This window comes from Apodemus sylvaticus, chromosome 19 (assembly GCF_947179515.1).
Source record: "Apodemus sylvaticus chromosome 19, mApoSyl1.1, whole genome shotgun sequence".
NCBI lineage: Eukaryota > Metazoa > Chordata > Mammalia > Rodentia > Muridae > Apodemus > Apodemus sylvaticus.
Window position 1 is genome coordinate 47686374 of NC_067490.1, and position 18932 is coordinate 47705305.

At 41.8% G+C, this 18932-nt stretch overlaps 1 non-coding gene across 1 annotated transcript; it reads left to right on the plus strand.

Moving 5' to 3' along the window:
• Nucleotides 1-12826: 12826 nt before the first annotated feature.
• On the plus strand, nucleotides 12827-13045 carry LOC127670298 (small nucleolar RNA U3). The gene has a single exon (XR_007974515.1). It is a non-coding gene; the product is annotated as a small nucleolar RNA U3 (small nucleolar RNA).
• Nucleotides 13046-18932: the final 5887 nt, after the last annotated feature.

Genomic DNA, 18932 nt, shown 5'->3' on the forward strand with positions numbered 1-18932 from the left:
TACAGTAATCGGGTCACACTGAAGGTATTATCTCACTTTCAAATCAGCCCCCAGAGCCCCTTAATTTGACAAATTAAGAAGAAGAACACCAAGGCCAAATAAGCTATGCAGGGTCACACAGCAGCTAATAAATGGTACACCTAAATATAGAATCCACATTTTGGGCTCAGGGCCCCAGACTTCTTTGGAAAGACGGAAATAGACAGGCTCTGGATCCTGAAAGCTCAGGAATTGAGAGATCTGAGACTGTATCTGAACCGCCTTCAAGGCTTTCTCCGTGGGTGTGGCCTCCCTCCAGCTCAACTGCCCCAAAATAGCACCAGGTCTGCCATTTTAAACACCATTTCTCAGAGTTCCTGCTGGTACCCAAACAACTCCTACAACCAGCAACAGGTGGAGAGGAGTCTGCTAACCCACAGGGCCCTTGGGTTTCCCCAGCCATGCTTGGCAGTCTGGGATCCCCTCTGAAGATCCCCACATCTCATCTGTTAGGAAACTAGAGGAACTGTAAGGAACTGCGGCTTTGGAAACCGAGAATCTTCAGAGCACTGGCCACAGACAGGCCTGTGGTGCGGGCTCCCTCACCACGGCGGTGTGGGGTGAGCCTGCTGAACCCACGCGCGAGGCACAGCTCCAGACCAGGCGGGTGTGACTCAGGGACAGAGGCACTGGCATCTCCAGAACTTAGCTTGCAAATTAGGACTCCTGATTGCTCCCCCACCTCCTCAGCAGTAAGGAGCACTGGTCTGGCAGTCACCCTGACTCCTGGTCGCCACCGCTTTTAAAAAATAAGGAAGTTGGGTAGTAAACAGTTTTACTTTGTGGAATCACGAATTCTCAGGAACGGTTGGTTAGCTTTTAACAGGGATCCTGCAATTGCTCATCTAATGGACTTCTAGGAAAATGTGAAGGTTAAAATACTTGAAAATTCTGATGATTTTTACCGCGGTGAGTCAGTTTAGCATTTGCTTGCCCGAGGCTGCAGGTACAACAAAGGGACCCGTCAACGAAGAAGGTTTCTTTGATGGTTCTGTTTGGAAATCCAAAGGCAAGCAACCCGTGCTTTTCTGTCACAAATTAGAGTTTCAATTTGAGTTCACCTTAATTACCTTAAAAATGTAAACATTTGTCTCACACCTAAGTTGTTTCTTAAGCAACACTTTTCTCCTTTAAATATGTTAATCCTTTTCTTTTCTTTTCCTTTCTTTTTCTTTCTTTGTTTTTGTTTTCTTTTCCTGGGACAGGGTTTCTCTGTGTAGTCCTGACTGTCCGGAATTCATTCTGTATACCAGACTGCCCCCCTCTTCACAAATCTGCCTGCCTCAGCCTCCCAAGTGCTGGGACTAAGGGTATGCACCACTAATTCACTGATTCAATAAAACAAACAAAAATCCCATTTTTTCTTATCAACTCACTTATTTTTGCCTTTTTTTTTTTAAAAGAAGGGGTTGCTTTTTTAAATGAATTCTGAAGAAAAGGTAATTAAGATGTTTAGTAACACCACACCGTGGTAAAATATAATTGCGCGACAGAGAGAAAGACAGATTTTTAACTCCACTATTCACTCACTTGATGTGGCCTCTGACCAGTTGCCTCAGAGTCCTGAGCCTCAGACTCTCTCCATCTGTAAGGGGGGGCCAGCTTGCCACCTCCACGCCTCTGGGGGTGTCGTAAGGATTAATGAGATATGTGATCACTGCTTTGATTCCAGGGTCAATGACCCTGTACAAATAAAGCACGGTTATATATCAGATTCATCTTTGATTCATCTGAATAAGTGGGCCTCCCCTTATTAATTCTCTTCCTGTTAAAATTCAAAATTGGGCTGTCTGGGTTTCTTTTTTTAAAATATTCAGTGCAGTGGCATTCAGTACGTGACACCCTTTGTGAAAGTCCTCCACAAGTTCTCTTGACCCATGAAGGGAGATGTTCTGTTGGATCACAGATAAGTTACTTTTCTCATTATGCTACCCAATGTATCCATCTATTCAAATTTAACCAACCATGTTCTCTTTCCAGAGATTTACAGGGGTGCAGAGGGACCATACAGAACTGCATGGTGTGACTCTAGCATGTTCTAGTCGAACTCCATCTAAGACTTATAATGACTCGCTGAGATGTGTACAATGTTGTTATCACAGGCACAGATTGCAAGCAGAGGGACTTCCATTTAATTAATGGGTAAAATACTGAAGACAGAACCAAAGAAGCAACCTCAGAGTAGTGTAAGGCTTCAAGGTCATTAGTATCGAGGGAGGTTCTTCTTTGAAACTTCTGATGGAAATCTTTGATCAGAGACTTTTTTTTTTTTTTGCGACATTGTCTAGCGGGTATAGGGTTTGACTGTCTGAGTTGTTGTCTTCACCAGGCCAAACTGAAATGGTGGACTAGGGAAATTTACTTTACTGGCAAAAGATGGGGACTCAGAATTGGCCAAACATCAAAAACCCTTACTACTATCTCTTTCCTCAAAAAAAGAATGAACAGAAGCTTCTGCGGGGTCACTAGCTAATTGTTACAAGTTTCCCAAAGGACAAAATCTTAAGGGGTATAAAGAACTGACCTAGACTGGTTTCAATTATTAAACTGACCACTTCCTGTAGCCACTGTCGTGGGGCCCACACTGACATTTTGTGAAGTATGCTATACTTGAACAACAATCCTACAGATTTTAGAGACGATTGTAGAGGAAAATGTAACACAATACAATGTAGCCAATAGAAAATTCATAGGCAAAGGATTTGAAAGTTAGAAGGGTTTCTATTCTTCATATAACAAGGAGATTACATGCCCTGACTAGCGAGGGGAAAGAGATGATTTGTGTGAGTAGGCCTCTTTTTCATGAAACAAACAAACAAAACAGAAAAATCCTTTACTCATCCCTAGAAATATTATCTACCAAATTATAACTCATAATTCTGGGCAAAAGGAACAAACCAGAAAAGACAGACTTGTCTTCTGCTTGTCAACAGACCAGTGGCAACAGACTGCTTTAGAAGTTTCTGACGTGGTGGTACACTGGCGAGTGATGGCTCTGGACCTGTGCTGTCTGTTGACAACAGGGTGAATCATCCGTGTGTTTGGAGTGAACACTTGTAGGTTGGTTAGTTAGTGCACTGGTTCATAGGTTTAGACATATAACACTGACAGCAGAAGCAGATTGAGTACACCAAGTGCTGAGTGACTTAGCAATCTAGGAAGCAGTGCTTTCCACTAGAAAGTGAGAGCTGTCTGTAAGTCACAGACTGAGTATTCTTGAAAGAGTTAGAGGAGTCTTGCCTTGCTTACAGTTACTTAGCTGGGAAAGTATTTTTTTTAAATGTTTTCTTTGTATTTATGTGTATGGGTATTTTGCCTACATGTATGTGTACAGTGCCCACAGAAGTTAGAAAAAGATCCTTGGGAAATGGAGTAGCAGTTGTTTATGAGCCTCCACGGACTCTGGGACCCAAACTCAGGTCCTCTGCAGTAACAGCACAATGCTCTTAACTGCTGAGCCATCTCTGCAGCTCAAGGAAAGGCTTCCTGATGAGGAACGAATGGGGATTTCAGAGTAACAGAGCCACAGTCAGAGTGAGAACAGTCATTCAGGGTCAAAATGCAACTTCTCATTTTAGGAATAAAGAAACAGGCCCAGAGTCCTAGTGCCAAGTTAGCAGCAGATGTGGAAATATAGAAAGCGGGTTCTGGTCTTCTAATGTCCTGCTGTGCCAAAAGACATTTCTGTTTGTTTACTTTGGTAAATTTTTGTTTTACTTGTTACTATAGGAAATTTCAAATGGATACAGAAAATAAAACAGTATAGTAATTGCCTACCTCACAATCGTTTTTTCCATTTAGTTTTATGCTATTCATACTTTATTCCCATTATTATTATTATTATTATTAATTATTATTATTTATTATTGCAGTCTCTGGTAGCCAAGGATAACTTTGAGTATCTGATCATCCTCCTGTCTCCACCTTTCAAGTTTTAGAATTAGAAGCATGTGCCAATATGCCTGGCTTATTTTAATTAATTAACTAATCAACTGGAGTATTTAAAAACAAATTCAGATATTGTATCTTGGGCAATAGTATTTTAAAGGTAAACACTCAAAAATACAACAGTCATGTTGATGATAAATTGAACAATATCAATGAGTTAATAAACCATTTTGGTTTGTTTCTTTGAGAGACTGTTATGTAGACTACGGTTGTTAGTATTCTGTCTAAGCCTGTTGCCAGGTTAATGTGGGGGTGGAGCTTAGACAGAATACTAACAACGGTGGCGTCAAACTTTCTCTGTAGTTCAGAATAACCTTGAGCTGCTAGTACTTCTGTGTCCACCCCCTGAGTGCTCCCATGCCTAGTTTATGTGGTGCTGGGTGTTGCAGCCAGGACTTCGTGTGTGCTAGAAAAACACTCTACTAATTGAGCCATGCATCCCAAGGGACAGCACTGATTAGCCTTAACGCCATTGAACACTTACTTCTTCCTGACTAATTATTTAACAGTCTTTAGGGTATCCTTTTACTATTGGGATGATTGACAGGTCCTTCAGTGCCTGACAAGTCATTGTTTAACAGGAACAGGGCTTTAGTTTTATAAGGTGAAAATGTTAATGATGGCTGTACAACCACTAAAACCTACTACCTAAAGTTTGCTATGATGGTAATTGTGTGTATTTTACCAAAAAGTTAAGAAGTTCTCAGGATGCCAGGTGCTGAAGCACCCACCTGTGGTTTAGCAGTCTGGAAGCAGAGGAAAGAGGGCAAGGTCAACTGGCACTATACAGTGAGACCCTGTCTCACGGAAAACAGAACCAAAGTTGTTGGAATTCATACAGCTTCTTGTTACTTTGTATTCTGTAACTTTAACTTTTTCAAACCTTATTTTTTTTAAATCTTTTCTTTTTAGATCTCCTTCATTTTTTTAAAAGATTTATTTATTTATTATATGTTAGAACACTGTGCTGTTTTCAGTCACCCCAGAAGAAGACACCAGATCTCATTATGGATGGTTGTGAGCCACCATGTGGTTGCTGAGATTAGAACTCAGGACCTTTGGAAGAGCAGTCAGTGCTCTTAACCGCTGAGCCATCTCTCCAGCCCTCAAACCTTATTTTTAATGATGGTTCTTAAACACTTTAACCTCCCTTTAGCCCACTACTCATCAGAGGTAGTGGGAAAGAAAGGATACAGGGGAAATGGGTCTGTTTAGAGATGGTTTTTTGGAGCAACTCGAATCTGTGTTGTCTGGAAATTGTCAGTTCAGTTCACAGATTAGCAGCTATAGCTCGATCCACTCACAAACACTTCACAGATACACCAGCAGTCCAGTTCGGTAGTGTCAGGATAGCAAACACGAATCAGCAGCAGTGGGACTACCTAGCAGAGACAGATAGATCTCAGCCTTGGAAAGTCAGCAGGAGGGACCAGGATCAACATGAATGCCAAGAAAAGTTCTTGACTGGGCCTCTCTCAGCAAAGCAAAGATCAGCGAAGACTTGAGACCAACAAGCATGGCACAGCTGGCTCTATAACCAAGCCAAGCTCAGCCTCCACCACTGTCTGTTAAGACCTTTTGATACTCTATCCAAACATCACGTGTCCTCCATGGGTCTTGCCTCAGCCGGTGAGTCTGTCTCAGCTGACATCACTCTGTCAATAAGCCTGAGTCCACCGAAGGGGCAAGAAGCTGTGGCACTCCATTAGAAGTTGTTTTTATTGAGTTTCTCTCTATGGAGTCCCAACAAATGGAGATCAACTACTCAGTGTAAGGCAGATCAATACATGTGTGTTGTCATCAATGAATCAACCCTTCATCACATGTTCTTTCAGGTGCTTGGTTGGGTGAGTTTAAGGCTTCATGACCTGCATTTTCTCTACTAAGAAGTAATTGAGGATTGACTTCACTAAGTGCTAAATTATGTTTTGTGTTATCCTCCAAACATTAACATTTGTGAGGTGATTTTTATGGTGTAGATATATGTCGGAAGATCAATGAACAGCTTTTGATCTGAGGCTTGTATTCCAACAAGCTGGGTCTGTTGTTGGAAGGGTCAGATCTTCAACTCAAACTTCTGTCATCCACCAACTATTAGTCAAGTGGCTACAGTGTTATGCCTGTTTCATTGGCTTTAGAAACATAGACAATACAATGGGAAAGAATGCCTCCCTTTTGTAACCTCCACATTGTTATTTACAAATATACAAGCACAAATACTTAGAGAGGGGCAAAAGACAGGAGTAGTCTATTGGCTTCACACTGGTGTGTCTGCTGGCAACACCATGTTTAGTTCATTGTCTGTGGGCAGACAGACTAGCTCTGCTAGTTCCAGTGGAGGTGGCTCACAGATAGGTGGCTAAATAGTTCGAGCAGGAGATGAGGCTGTAGAGTTATGGGTCTGTTGCAGAAGTTTCAGACCCAACCAAAGGGGAGTTGGTATAATTCTAGCCTCTGTGTAGTTGTACTTCCGTTTTCTCCAAGTGCTTAACTTTCAGGGTCTTGGCATTTTGAAGCCATGAGCAATTTTCTTATTTACAAGGCTAGGCTACAGAAATGCAATCCTCTTCATGGTTGTATGTTCTGATGTTAACAGGCCCTGGCTGTGGCATCCTCTCAAGAGGGCTCTTCAGTGTAGCCTTGCCAAATGAAAGCTTCCAAGAGCAAAGTAGATTCAGTTATGTCCATCTCTCCTTGGACCAAACAAGCATGTTGGATTTTGCTAGTAGCTTATTGTCTGTCTCAGTTACATTCTTCATCTTTAAAAACTAACTTAAATGATTTCTCTCAATCCTTGCCTGTTTCAATATTGAGGAAATAGGGGGAACTCCCTAGTGCAGTGCTACGCTGATTCATTGATTAACTCACTGTTTTGAGATGACATATGTCTCCTGTTGAATGAAGAAAAAGTAAATTTTCTTTATTTTAAAAATATAGCCGTTGCCCTTTTGTGGGCTCTTGGCAAGAAGGAGTCTGGTGCTCCACTGAATTCCTGAGCAAAGGGAACGCAATACTTTTCAAATTGAGGAGAGAAGGTCAATAAACAAGGTAGAAAGAAACATTCTGATGTGGATAATTTGTCTTTCCTTGGTCCAAGGCAGCCAGTCTTCATCCAGACTACCTAAGGAGGAGACCAGGGAGCAATATAAGGTCAACTTCTATAACTCCTGAGCTATCCCTGGTATACCAGGCTGCAGGTGGATGAGCAGAAACGGAGACACCATGTTTGTTAAAGAATAAGGCTTTGATTGACAGGGATTTATTTTAAGCATCTTGGCTGAGCACTGTTTGGTGATTATGGCTGAGCCCTGAGGTTCCCAGGTCAAGTGGCCAAGAAGACATGACAGACATGAGAAGTGGCACTCATGACAATAGCCGTGTGTCCTTGTGGCTCTCTTCCATGGTCTCATGGTGAGGATAGGAATGACCTTGTAGGATAGACCAGTGTCCTTTCCTGAGAACTGTATGTGTACCTGCTCTGGAAGGTAGACAAGTGGGTAGAGACCTGTAGGAACTCTACCCACCCAAGCAGCTTTGTTCTGTGCCTCAAACCAAAGTTCGTGTGAACCAAGAACAATGAGGGAAGTTCTAGGAAATATAATCCATTTTATCTAAGGTGTCATGGTACAGATGTACCACACTTTTTTGCAGGTATGCAAGCCAGATGATGTTCATAGCACTGAAATAGTGAATTTAGGAAGCAACTTTAGTGTTCACAGACAGGGGATGGGCCCACGATGTGGATCATATTCTACAATGTCCAGAAACATAATATTAAGAGAGAAAACAGCAAGTTGCATAGTTGCATAATGATATGAATAATATATCGCTTAAATAAGTTAAAAAACAGAAAACAATACAACTCACCATTTATTGGGGAGGAATAAAGCAATACTCTTCATAGTCTAAAGTTCTTTATTTCTAGGGAGTTAAAAAATGATTTTCTTTAGGATGATAATGCTGCATTGTAAAACGACACCATTTCCTCCTCCTCTCTATGTCTGCATTTCTTCTAACTCACCCTCCATTTCCTCACTCTTTGAGCTGATACAATGCAGAGTCACCATATTTATTGGTTGGGGTCTTGTTTTGTTTCTTTTTCAAAAAGGATGCAAGCATCCCTTCTGCCTAATGCAGGCCTTTATTCTAGGCAATAAGGAATTCAATGTTTTTCAGTGCCTATCTTAGGTCAGGGCAATAAACTTTACCTTGTTCTCAGTTAAGGTTTGGCCCCTTGATAGCAATCTTTGATAACAGATCGCTTTAAAAAAATCACTGTATGTTGCAATGTGAAGTCTGGTCTTTCCTAAGCCTCTTTCTTTCTCCTTCCCTCACCCCTTTTTTTATCCTCCATAAAATATATTCTGTCAGTATAAACATTTCCCAAAGACACAGGACCGCAAGCCAAACCTTTAGGATTCTTAGGCTATCACTTGATGTCAGCATCTTGCCAGCCATCTTATCCCCAAACAAAGTACAGGATGGAGTCTAATACAGGACTTCACAAATGGGCAGAGTGTTAAGTCAAATACAGACACTAGCAGCAGCACACTTGTGCCTTTGAGGAGAAAATGGCTATCTTTAGATAGACCTTGCACAATTATTTAAGGCTGGACAGTTCTATGTGGAACTTCGGCCAGGCATAAATCATCAAGTATTTCTGTTCTTGTGCGGTCTAAAAGGGGTAAAGCAAACTAGAAACTATACGTATTGGCACAGTTTAAAGCTGGCATCTAACATAAGGTCCATCATGGAGAGCATGGGGGGTGGGGGGTAGGGGTGGGGGGAAGTGGGGGGGGGCCGAGTCAGAGTCACAGGAGACTGAGGATGAGTATTCCCATTGTAACCACAGTCAAGAGCAGAGAACAAGGACTTAATGAATGGGAGTGGGTCTTCACACTCTTTCTCCACCCTTATGTACCCAGGATCTGCTGCCCAGGGAATGTGCTGCCCACAGCGGGCTGGTCTGTCTGCCTGAATTAATGTGATAGAGGCAGGGCAGCATCATCTAGACAGGTTCTACATTGGAACTCTTCCCCCACGTGATTCTAGATCGTCAAGTTGACAAAGCTGCCTCGCTCTTTTACTTTGGAGCAGTTAATTTTTTGATATCATTTTTCACTGCGTACATTCATTCTGCGTGGTCCTGCACTACACAGGACGTTTCATGAAAGCTGTACGTTCCAATTAGCTGGCAGAATATTCTTATTCTTCCATAATTCCTTGTACCGTATCGTCTTTTATCCATGTGTTATGAAGTAAATCAGAACATTTATATCTATCTATCAGATTTTTGGCAACTTTAAGAATTTGAATCGCTGGCAGTCACAACCCATGGACAGTTGATTATTTGTAGCTACAGATAATTGTATTTTCTGAGGGTGATAGACCAGGCAGTTTAAGATTGCTGTAGTTGAAATGGATGAGCAGTTACCAGTCCGGACATAGGGCACTACCCCAATGATCACAGGCCAAGAGGGCCAAGACACTGTGTCCTGCTTGTTATACGGTTCTCTCTAGAAGCCTCTCTGCTACTGTCTAATACATCGCCAGTGGACCAGGTTAGGGTGCTGACTGCTCGCCATCCACTCGTCATCAGCCAACAACATTTTTTTTTTTAAACAAGAGTACAAAGCCATTATTCATTCATTTATTTATTTATTTGCTTTTCATTGGCTTAAATCCAGGCGAGGTACAGTAGTACCTGGGTTCTGGATTCTGTGTCCTGGGGTCTTTGCAGGCAGATTGCTTTAGAACCGGGCATGAACAACGTCATTGTTTCCATGGACCCAAGCTATCTTCCCCTGAGGACGCACAGGTGTATTTTTCCTCTATGAGCGTTAGCATTTTGTCTAAGCTCCGCCCCACAGTTACCTAGCAACAGTCAGGTATGCCTGACTCATTATTAAAGTGGCTTTTTGCCTCCTCTGCTCTCTCTTGTTCTTGCCTTCTTGCTCCTCTCTGTCCTCTCGTGCCTCCTCTTCCTCCCTCTTCCCTTCCCCCCCTCTCTCCATGCGCTCATGGCCGGCCTCTACTTCTCTACTCTCTCTTTCTCTGCCTCTCCTACCCTCTTAACTCCCCTCTCCATGCCCTGAATAAACTCATTCTATACTATACCACCATGTGGCTGGTCCCTCAGGGGGAGGGGATGCCTCAGCATGGGCCTGCGGAGGCACCCCCTTCCTCACACCTCAAGACACAGCCACCAAAACATGTCCCCTCTTCCTTTATCTTTTTTTATAAACACATCAATGATCCACTGTTGTTGTTGTTGTTTTTGCTTTATACCTATAAATGCATGTCACCTAAAATGAATTCAGTTTCATCTTGCACATAAACATCTTCAATTTTAAGAACAGCCCATGTGATCTCTTTGGTTCTGAAGACCTTGCTTATAGTCACCAAAATTAACCTTATGCCACAGCCTTCCAGACACAGCTGGCTTCTAGAAGTCCTGGTCCCATCAGGCGGCCAAAGGTGTTAAGATGGAAGAGAAAGCCAACAAGTCTTAGTCACCCTCATACTTCTTCTTTTCTTCTCCCTTTCTTAAGTTCTTTTTTTTTTTGTAAGATTGATAATTTTTGTAAGATTGATGCAATAATTTAAGTGTCTTCTTATTTTATTTCTTATTTTGTTTTGATTTGTTTTGTTTTAGAGAGCGTCTCATTGTGTAATCCTGGCTGGGCTGAAACTGTGCAGATCTTCAGGCTAGGCTAGAATCCACAAAGCTCCCCGTGCCTTTGCCTCTGGATTCTGGGATTAAAGGTGTGCACTGCCACACCCAGCTCTTAGCACTTTCCAAATATTTCATCACTTCTGCTGCCACACTGTGTCTTCTCGAGAAGCTCATGTCTGTATTGTTTAGCTCATGTCCGTTTCGCCTGGGCTGTGACTACCCCTGCTGTCCCATGGTCCCTTACCACACTGGGTCGTGCTCCCCTGCATGTCTCTGTTCTTGTGAACCTTGTTTTCTTTCTGGGTGATTTCTTTCTCCATCATGTCAAGAGCTGCTTTTCAAGATCAAATCCAAGTGCCATTGCGAGTTGGGCGGTGGTGGCACACGCCTGTAATCCCAGCACTCTGGGAGGCAGAGGCAGAATCAGATTTCTGATTTGTGGGTTCGAGGCCAGCCTGGTCTACAGAGTGAGTTCCAGGACAGCCAGGGCTATACAGAAAAACCCTGTCTCGGAAAAAACCAAATCCAAAAAACCAAGTGCCATTGCTATTTGCTATGAAATGAATGACTTCACAGAAATGAAATGTTTGAACAAATGAAACTAACTTTATCACCTGGCAAAGGCATTCTTTCTGAATTCCTTCTTTTGCTTTCACTGAGCACAATAAATAGGTTCTCACTCTTAGGTTAAATGTCAGGATTCTATGGCACATGGTATATAATCACACTGAGGTAAAAAAACCATGATAAACACACATTTATACATCAAACTATAGCTTTATATTATTTAAAATTCATCAACCTTGTATTCGGGGAAAATGCCAGATAATTTCAGCTTTCTTAGTTGGACTGTGGAAATGTACTAGTAAACACTCAGGTAAGTGAGATAGCCCAGGAACAGTAATTGGGATTGCCAAGGAACAGCCCATGCAGGTCATGAGCTTATCCTTTCCCTCCAGCTGCTTGCAGGATGAGATGTCTGGTTCTCTCTACATTTCTAGTTCCCCCCTACCCCATTAAAGCGTGAGGGAGAAGGAAGGCTCTTAGTGTTCACCAATGAGCAGCCTCTCATTCCGATAGAAGGTGGTCAATGGATGGTTATTTCACAGAGAGTTCAGAAGTAGGGCAGGGTCAGGGTTAGTGAATTCACTGTCTCAGTAGTTTGGCAGAGTCTGGGTGGTCTTTGCTTCTCTTTGTTTTCATTTGGTACCTTCCCTAGGAGGTATAAGGAGGCTGCTGTGGATTCCCATTTCCTTGTAGAGACTGTAATAAGCAGGAGGACAGAAATGGAGTCTTTTTGTTAGATCTGGCTGACCAGCCTCTTCCCAATTCATCCTTCATGATACTCAATGGTCCTGAACATGAAAACACCACCTCAGTTTTCCTGTACTTCAAAAGAACTTAGGAAACAGAAATTGATAAAGGAACATTTGATAAAGAAAAATTGCCTTGTTTATAGCTTGGCCAAACAGGGACGAGAAAGACTCCAGGTTTCTCTGAAGCTTTTCTTGGAAAGGTGTTAAAGCTTTATGAAAAGTGGGGAGGTAAACAAATAAGGAAATATGCATATGTTGATGTAGCCTTGAGATAAACTGTCAGAAATGTGTGAATCTCTGCTGGTAAGGCAAGTTCCTTTGACACCAAGACTCTAGCCTATTCTCACACTCAGCATGTAATTCCTAAGGTAATTTTAAATCTTTAGGGTCCATTGTTAGGAGTCTTTATTATATAGTTTTAACAATGTCCCATACTAACCAAAATTACCTTCTTGCCCCTGGGTCAGACTTAACTCAAGTCCTTAGGAATGTAAATTTTTTCTTCTTCTCTTAATCCTGGATTATGCTTTCTTAGCCTGAAGAAAGGTCACCCTCAATGCTGTTTTTACACTTTTCCATGCATAACAAGAACAACACCCTTTTTGCTTTCAACTGGAAACTGTGTCAAGAAGCTGTCTTTGGTAAGCGCATTGCTTTCTTTTGTTTTTGGATTTATTGTTTTATTTTACATATATGAATGCTTTGCCTGCATGTATGTCTGTGTACCCCACATGCATACCTGGGCCCCACAGAGTTTTACAGAGAGCATTGGCTGCCAGACTCCTTGCCATGATGGTCATAGACTCTAATCCTTTGTAACTAGGCCCCCTCTAAACCCCTTTTTCTCAAGGCTATACTTTGGGGGTCATTTCTACAGTTCGTTACTAGAGATGTTTCTCTGACTGTGTAGAGCACCTGAAACCATGAGGAGGAGAGTAGTTGAGGAAGAGATACAGTGTTCTCTCCTGCGGCGCTTAGTGTTGCTTTCTGCAACTGTGACTCACCACTGATGATCGTCCTTGATATTTTTGGAGGATCGAGAGGGAGAGGACGCAGGCTGAGCCGTTTCTGCTGGCAAGGATGTGGAGAAAGAGGAACACTCCTCCACTGCTGGTGGGGTTGCAAGCTAGAACAACCCCTCTGGAAGTCAGTCTGGCGGTTCTTCAGAAAACTGGGAATGATACTTCCAAAGGACCCCGCTATACCACTCCTGGGCATATACCCAGAGGATTCCCCAGCATGCAATAAGGACACATGCTCCACTATGTTCATAGCAGCCCTATTTATAATAGCCAGAAGCTGGAAAGAACCCAGATGTCCCTCAACGGAGGAATGGATACAGAAAATGTGGTATATATACACAATGGAGTACTATTCAGCCATTAGAAACAATGAATTTATGAAAGTCTTAGACAAATGGATGGAACTGGAGAACATCATCCTAAGTGAGGTAACCCAGTCTCAAAAGAACACTCATGGTATGCACTCACTGATAAATGGATATTAACCTAGAAGTTTGGAATACCCAAGACACAATGCACATATCAAATGGTGCCCAAGAAGAAGGAAGGAGTAGCCCCTGGTCCTGGAAAAGCTTAGTGCAGCAGTATAGGGGAATATCAAGACAGGGAAGTGGGAAGGGGTAGATTGGGGAACAGGGGGAGGGAAGGGGGCTTATGGGACTTTTGGGGAGGGGGGATCCAGGAAAGAGAAAAAATCACTTGAAATGTAAATAAAGAATATATTGAATAAAAAAATTAAAAAAAAACAACAAAAAACAACAACAAAAAACCATTTTTTTTTCTCTATAAGTTGCTTTGGTCATAGTGTTTTCGCACAGGGACGGAAAAGTAACTAAGACCTTTGTCAACAACTGCACAGAAAGGACTGGAGAGACGGCTCAGGAATTAAGAGCGCTGGCTGCTCTTCCAGAGGACCAGGATTGATTCCCATCACCTACACGATGCTCACATGGACAGTGATTCTTCTTCCAGGAAATCAACCATCCTCTTCGGACCTCCTCGGGCACCAGGCTTGCATGTGGCACACCTGAATCATAAAGGCAAAACATCCACACACAAAACAAACCCATTTTAAAAATTAAAAAAAAAAACAAGAAAGAAAGAAAACCATACAGCAGTAGATTCAATATCTATACAACGGACGGGGTTTGAATTAAAAGTAGAGTAGGGCTGGGATGTCGCTCAGTAGGCCAAGGGCTTGCCTACCATGCACGAAGCCATAAATTCTGTCTGCAGCACTAAAACAAACTTGGCATGAGGGCACACACTTGCGATCTGAGCACTCACGGATCAGAAGGAGGGAGATGTGAAATGTCAGGTCATCGTAGGCTGCATAGTGAGTTTGAGGCTGCAAGGGACTCTGTCTCTGAAAGGGAGGAGAAGTAAACCAAACTGAGGAGCAATCAACCAACCAATGAACCAAACACACCACCGCCAGCCGTACCGTACCACAGCAAAGCAAAGCAAACAAATTGTTAGGGCTTATTAGGCTGTCTGTTCACTTGTCTCTAATCTATGAAAATTAGGGTGCTCTTGGTTTCTTTCATTTTGAATCATGCAGATAAGACCAACTGAGATGTTCAAAGATAATGAATGAATAATTCATATGTCTAACTAATTGTGTTTGGGGATAAAATGGTATATTATTTCCGAAATCTGGGGCTCATGTGGAGCACATTAGAGCACACTGCTTACAGTACCAGTGTGGAGAAAATAAGAAGATATATAACATTTAGAAAATGCCTGGTTCTGAGGAAGTCATGGGTTTCCTCTAATAGTTTCCCAGAGTCTCGGGTTTGACAGACCTAAGGTCCAAAGCTTGGCTCTTAGCTTTAGCGCTCATGGCGGTAGCCTAGATGGGATTGGCAGTAGAGAGGGGAATTATTGCTTTCAGAAAGAACTCCAGTTTTACACTTCCCACAATGCACCTGCGCGGGCAGCCTGACTCCATATTTATGGGCTTTATTGTTCAGAACAGAAGGTACAAAGATGAATAGATAAAACCCAGTCTCTGCCCTCTAGAGTCTCAGACAACAGGACAAGAAGACAAGCTTCATTTATGATAAAACGGCTTCTTGAAAGAAAATAAGAAACACGTTAAAATAGACTATTTCCCTTTGATGCCTCTGAAAAGAATGTCTTAAGGTTAATTTTTATAAATGAACTACTGACGTTTAAAATAGTTCTAAGAAAAAAAATTATCAGTATCATAAGAGACGAACACACCAGCTGTTTGAACTGCTTTGTGGGAAGTGACGGCTTTCTTCTCTAAAGCAGGCTTTAGAGAAACATTTGAATTCTTGTTAAAAGACAAGGAAGGGCCGTTAAAAAGTCTGTGCTTGTGAAAGGAACACAGATAATGTTGGTACTATGGACCCGAGACCCGCACAACATTCAGGAGAGACCAGACAATGCTCTCTTAAAGTGTGGGTTGATCCCATCCTATGTGGGGATTGTTGAAGTAAATATTTAATATTAATTGGGGTTTCTACTCCACCTTGGATCCTTTAGTTCCAAGATGAAGACATACAGCCTCCTTATTTATAATATGCTTTTAAAGCACTAGGGTAGGCAGATATGTCCTGTCTAAGCTATTTTGCCTAGTTCCTAACCCCGAGATATAATTTGCCATGTTGACCTGGGCCACTCCAATTGGGCAGCCCTCATGACCGTTTTTATGATTAGCCTACCTCGTGGGGTCTTCACTTCTCTCTTCATTTTCATTCCTTCTCCGATTCATGGTCCAGCCTCAGACCCTAAGCCCAGGAACTGAAACTCCACCTACCTTCCTTCTGCCCTGCTATAGGCTGTAGGTATCTTTATTGACCAATCAGAGATAACTTGCAGGCAAGGTTCCATAACATCCCTTGGTAAACATGGGCTCTCCCCATCTACTGCTGCAACCAGACCTTGAGCCAGTATTTAGCGTTACAATAGACCAAACCTCAACAGGGGCTGTGGACCAGTATGGGCGCTCTGAAAAGCTTGGCTGCCGTCCAAGGTTTCTGAAGGCAAACCTTGTCCTACAAATTGATCCAAACTCACAGGTACACTGAAGCTGAGATGGTCCTGACTGTGCTCACCCCACCTGTGCTGCTTCACTGACAGCCTGGTTGTGACCACACCACACACACTGGGCACCTCGCGAGGGCTCACGCCGGGCGACATCCACAGATGCTTCCAGAAATGGCTCAGATACCATATAGTTGTATGTAGTATTTTTTTCTGTATGTACAAGGTTTTTGGTCCTTATAGAAACATAATGGCGAACGTATTTCCAATATTCCCCTACTGTCATTCATCAGTGTGGGTTGTCTTGTGTTGGAGTGTTTAATATTTTTTGACCCATCTCACAAAACAAACAAACAACAACAACAAACCTGCTAAGTGAGTATGGCTTGGGGTTAGAACAGAATTTCTGAAATGACCCTAAGCACTCTTTGCAATCTTTGTACTATGAATTTATGTAAAGAGGTATTTCTCAGAACTGGTGACTATAAAATAAAAACATTGATCAATTTGGAAAGCATTGACAATGCTCTACATCTGCAGTGTCAACGTCTCAGGCAAAAGACCATTCTTCATGAAAATAATATATTTCATTAGAATGTAAATTTTTCCTTAATAAATGACAAAATTATACGTATACCAAAATTATGTGTATTTTATTCATAAAATAAAATTTATCATGACTTACTATCAATTGATATTTCATTTCATTTGTATGTCTTTTTGTTTTAATTTTTATTTTTGAGTGAGGGTCCCATGTGGCCCAGGCTGGCCTTAAACTTGCTATGCAACTAAATCTGGCCTTGAATTATTATTCTTTCTGGCTTATTCTCTGTAAACCCATTTTATGGACTTATGTTTTTTGGGGGGTCACGATAATATCTCTTGGGTGAAAAGTAGTCGTGAGGAGGAAGAATTTAGGAAACCCTCTGCTAGTTCATACTGAAGGAAGACACTCAAGACAGAAGCTATCAGGCTTACCTCCAAGATCAGTCGGTTAAACTCTCAATACTTTTTTCTGATTTATCAATTTAAATTGTTATATTAAATAGTAGGCTTTAATACTAAATTTAAATATTAGAATTCATTTTGTTGGTCTTTCTCCTCTTCCTTGTCCTCTTCCTCAGCCCACTCTCCCATATCCTCCCCACGCCCGCCATCAGCCTTTGACCCACGTCCACAGCACTGTGTACTGCCCTGCCCCCCGCCCCTCAGCTCTTCCTTCCATCTCCTGTGACCCCTTTCTGGTTAGATGACCTATGCCCACATCTGCACATATAACACTTAAGGATCACTTCTGCACAAGACAGAAAACAGTGTGTTGTTTTTTTTTTCTTCCGGATTTCCATTGCATGCCTCATTAAATGTAGCATCTTTAAAGCTCCTTCATTTTTTTTGTAAGTTTCATAATCTCAGTTTTCTTTTGTGTCTATGCCTCTTTGTTCCGCATCTTATCTGTCCCTGATAGGTATCTTAGTTTGGTCCCACTATAAAGAGAGCTGCCATCAACACGATTCCCAGTTCTCCTTGTGGTGGGATGCAGAGCCTTTGGGGTATATGCCCAGGGGTGGTGTGTTTGGTGGTTTTGTTTTCATTTTGTTGAGGAACCTATAACTGATTTCCATAGTGACCTCACTGGTACATTCTCTCCTCAGCAGTGACAAGGTTTTATCTTTCCCCACATCCTTACCGGCATTTCATGCCTTTTGTTTTCTTGATAACAATCATTCTGACTAGAGTGAGATGGAATCTCAAAGCAGTTTTAATTTAGATTTCCCTGGTTGCTAAAAATGTTGAACTTTAAGAAGTATTTATTGGCCATTTGAGTTTCTTCTTTTGACGACAGTCTGTTCTTTTCATCAGCCTATCTACTGATGGAGGGTTTTGTTCTTTGGTGTGCTTGAGTTTTGATGCCCTTTATTTATTCTACATATTAGAATATTCCCTGCTGGCAAAGATTGTCCCCTGTTCTCCAGTCTGTTCTGCTGGTAGTTTCCTTCACTATGTAGAAAACATTTTTAATTTCGTGTAACCCCATTTGTCAGTTCCTGGGTCGATTGCTTGTGCTGTTATAATCCTGTTCATAGGCAGATTGCTCTCTTGCCTATGCCTATATTATTATTATTTATTATTATTATTATTATTATTATTATTATTATTATCATCATTATATTTTGTATGAGAGCACATGCAGGCCATGATGTAGGTCAGAGGATAGCTTGCTGGAGGTCCTGAGAATCAAACTCAAGCCATTAGGCATCAAATAGCTTGCTGGGCCACACTAATGTTTCTTGACCTCTGTGCATCTTTTCCTGAGATTTTTCTCTAGGCATTTTAGCATTTTAGATTTTTAACTTAAAATCGTCCATATATTATTGACTTGTGCAGGGTAAGAGATGAAGATCTAATTTCATTCTATGAGTAAACCGTTTTGTCTGAGCATTGTCTGTTTTGCCTTTTTTTCCAGTGTATGTTTTTAACATCTTTGTCAAATCCTGGCTGGCCATATCTATGTGTGGTTATTTCTGGGTTGTCTATTATGCTGCATTGGTCTACTTTTCTTTTTTCTTTCCTCCTCCTCTTCCTCCTCCTCCTCTTCCTCTTCCTCCTCCTCCTCTCCTCTTCTTCTTCTCCCTCCTCCTTCTCCTCCTCTTCTTCTTCTTCCTCCTCCTCTTCCTCCTCCTCCTCTTCTTCCTTCTTTTCTTTTGCCAGTAACATCTATCATTGAAACTATAGCTCTGTAGCATATTTTGACACCAGGAACATCAAGTGATGTTCTTTCTATTTGTATTACTATGACTATCTCTATTTCCATTTGGGTTTTCGGGTTCCCCTTTGCTTTGCGAAGAATATCATTAGAATTTTGATTAGCAGTACATTGAGTATATAGTTTATGTTTTGCAATGTCTCTATTTTTATAAT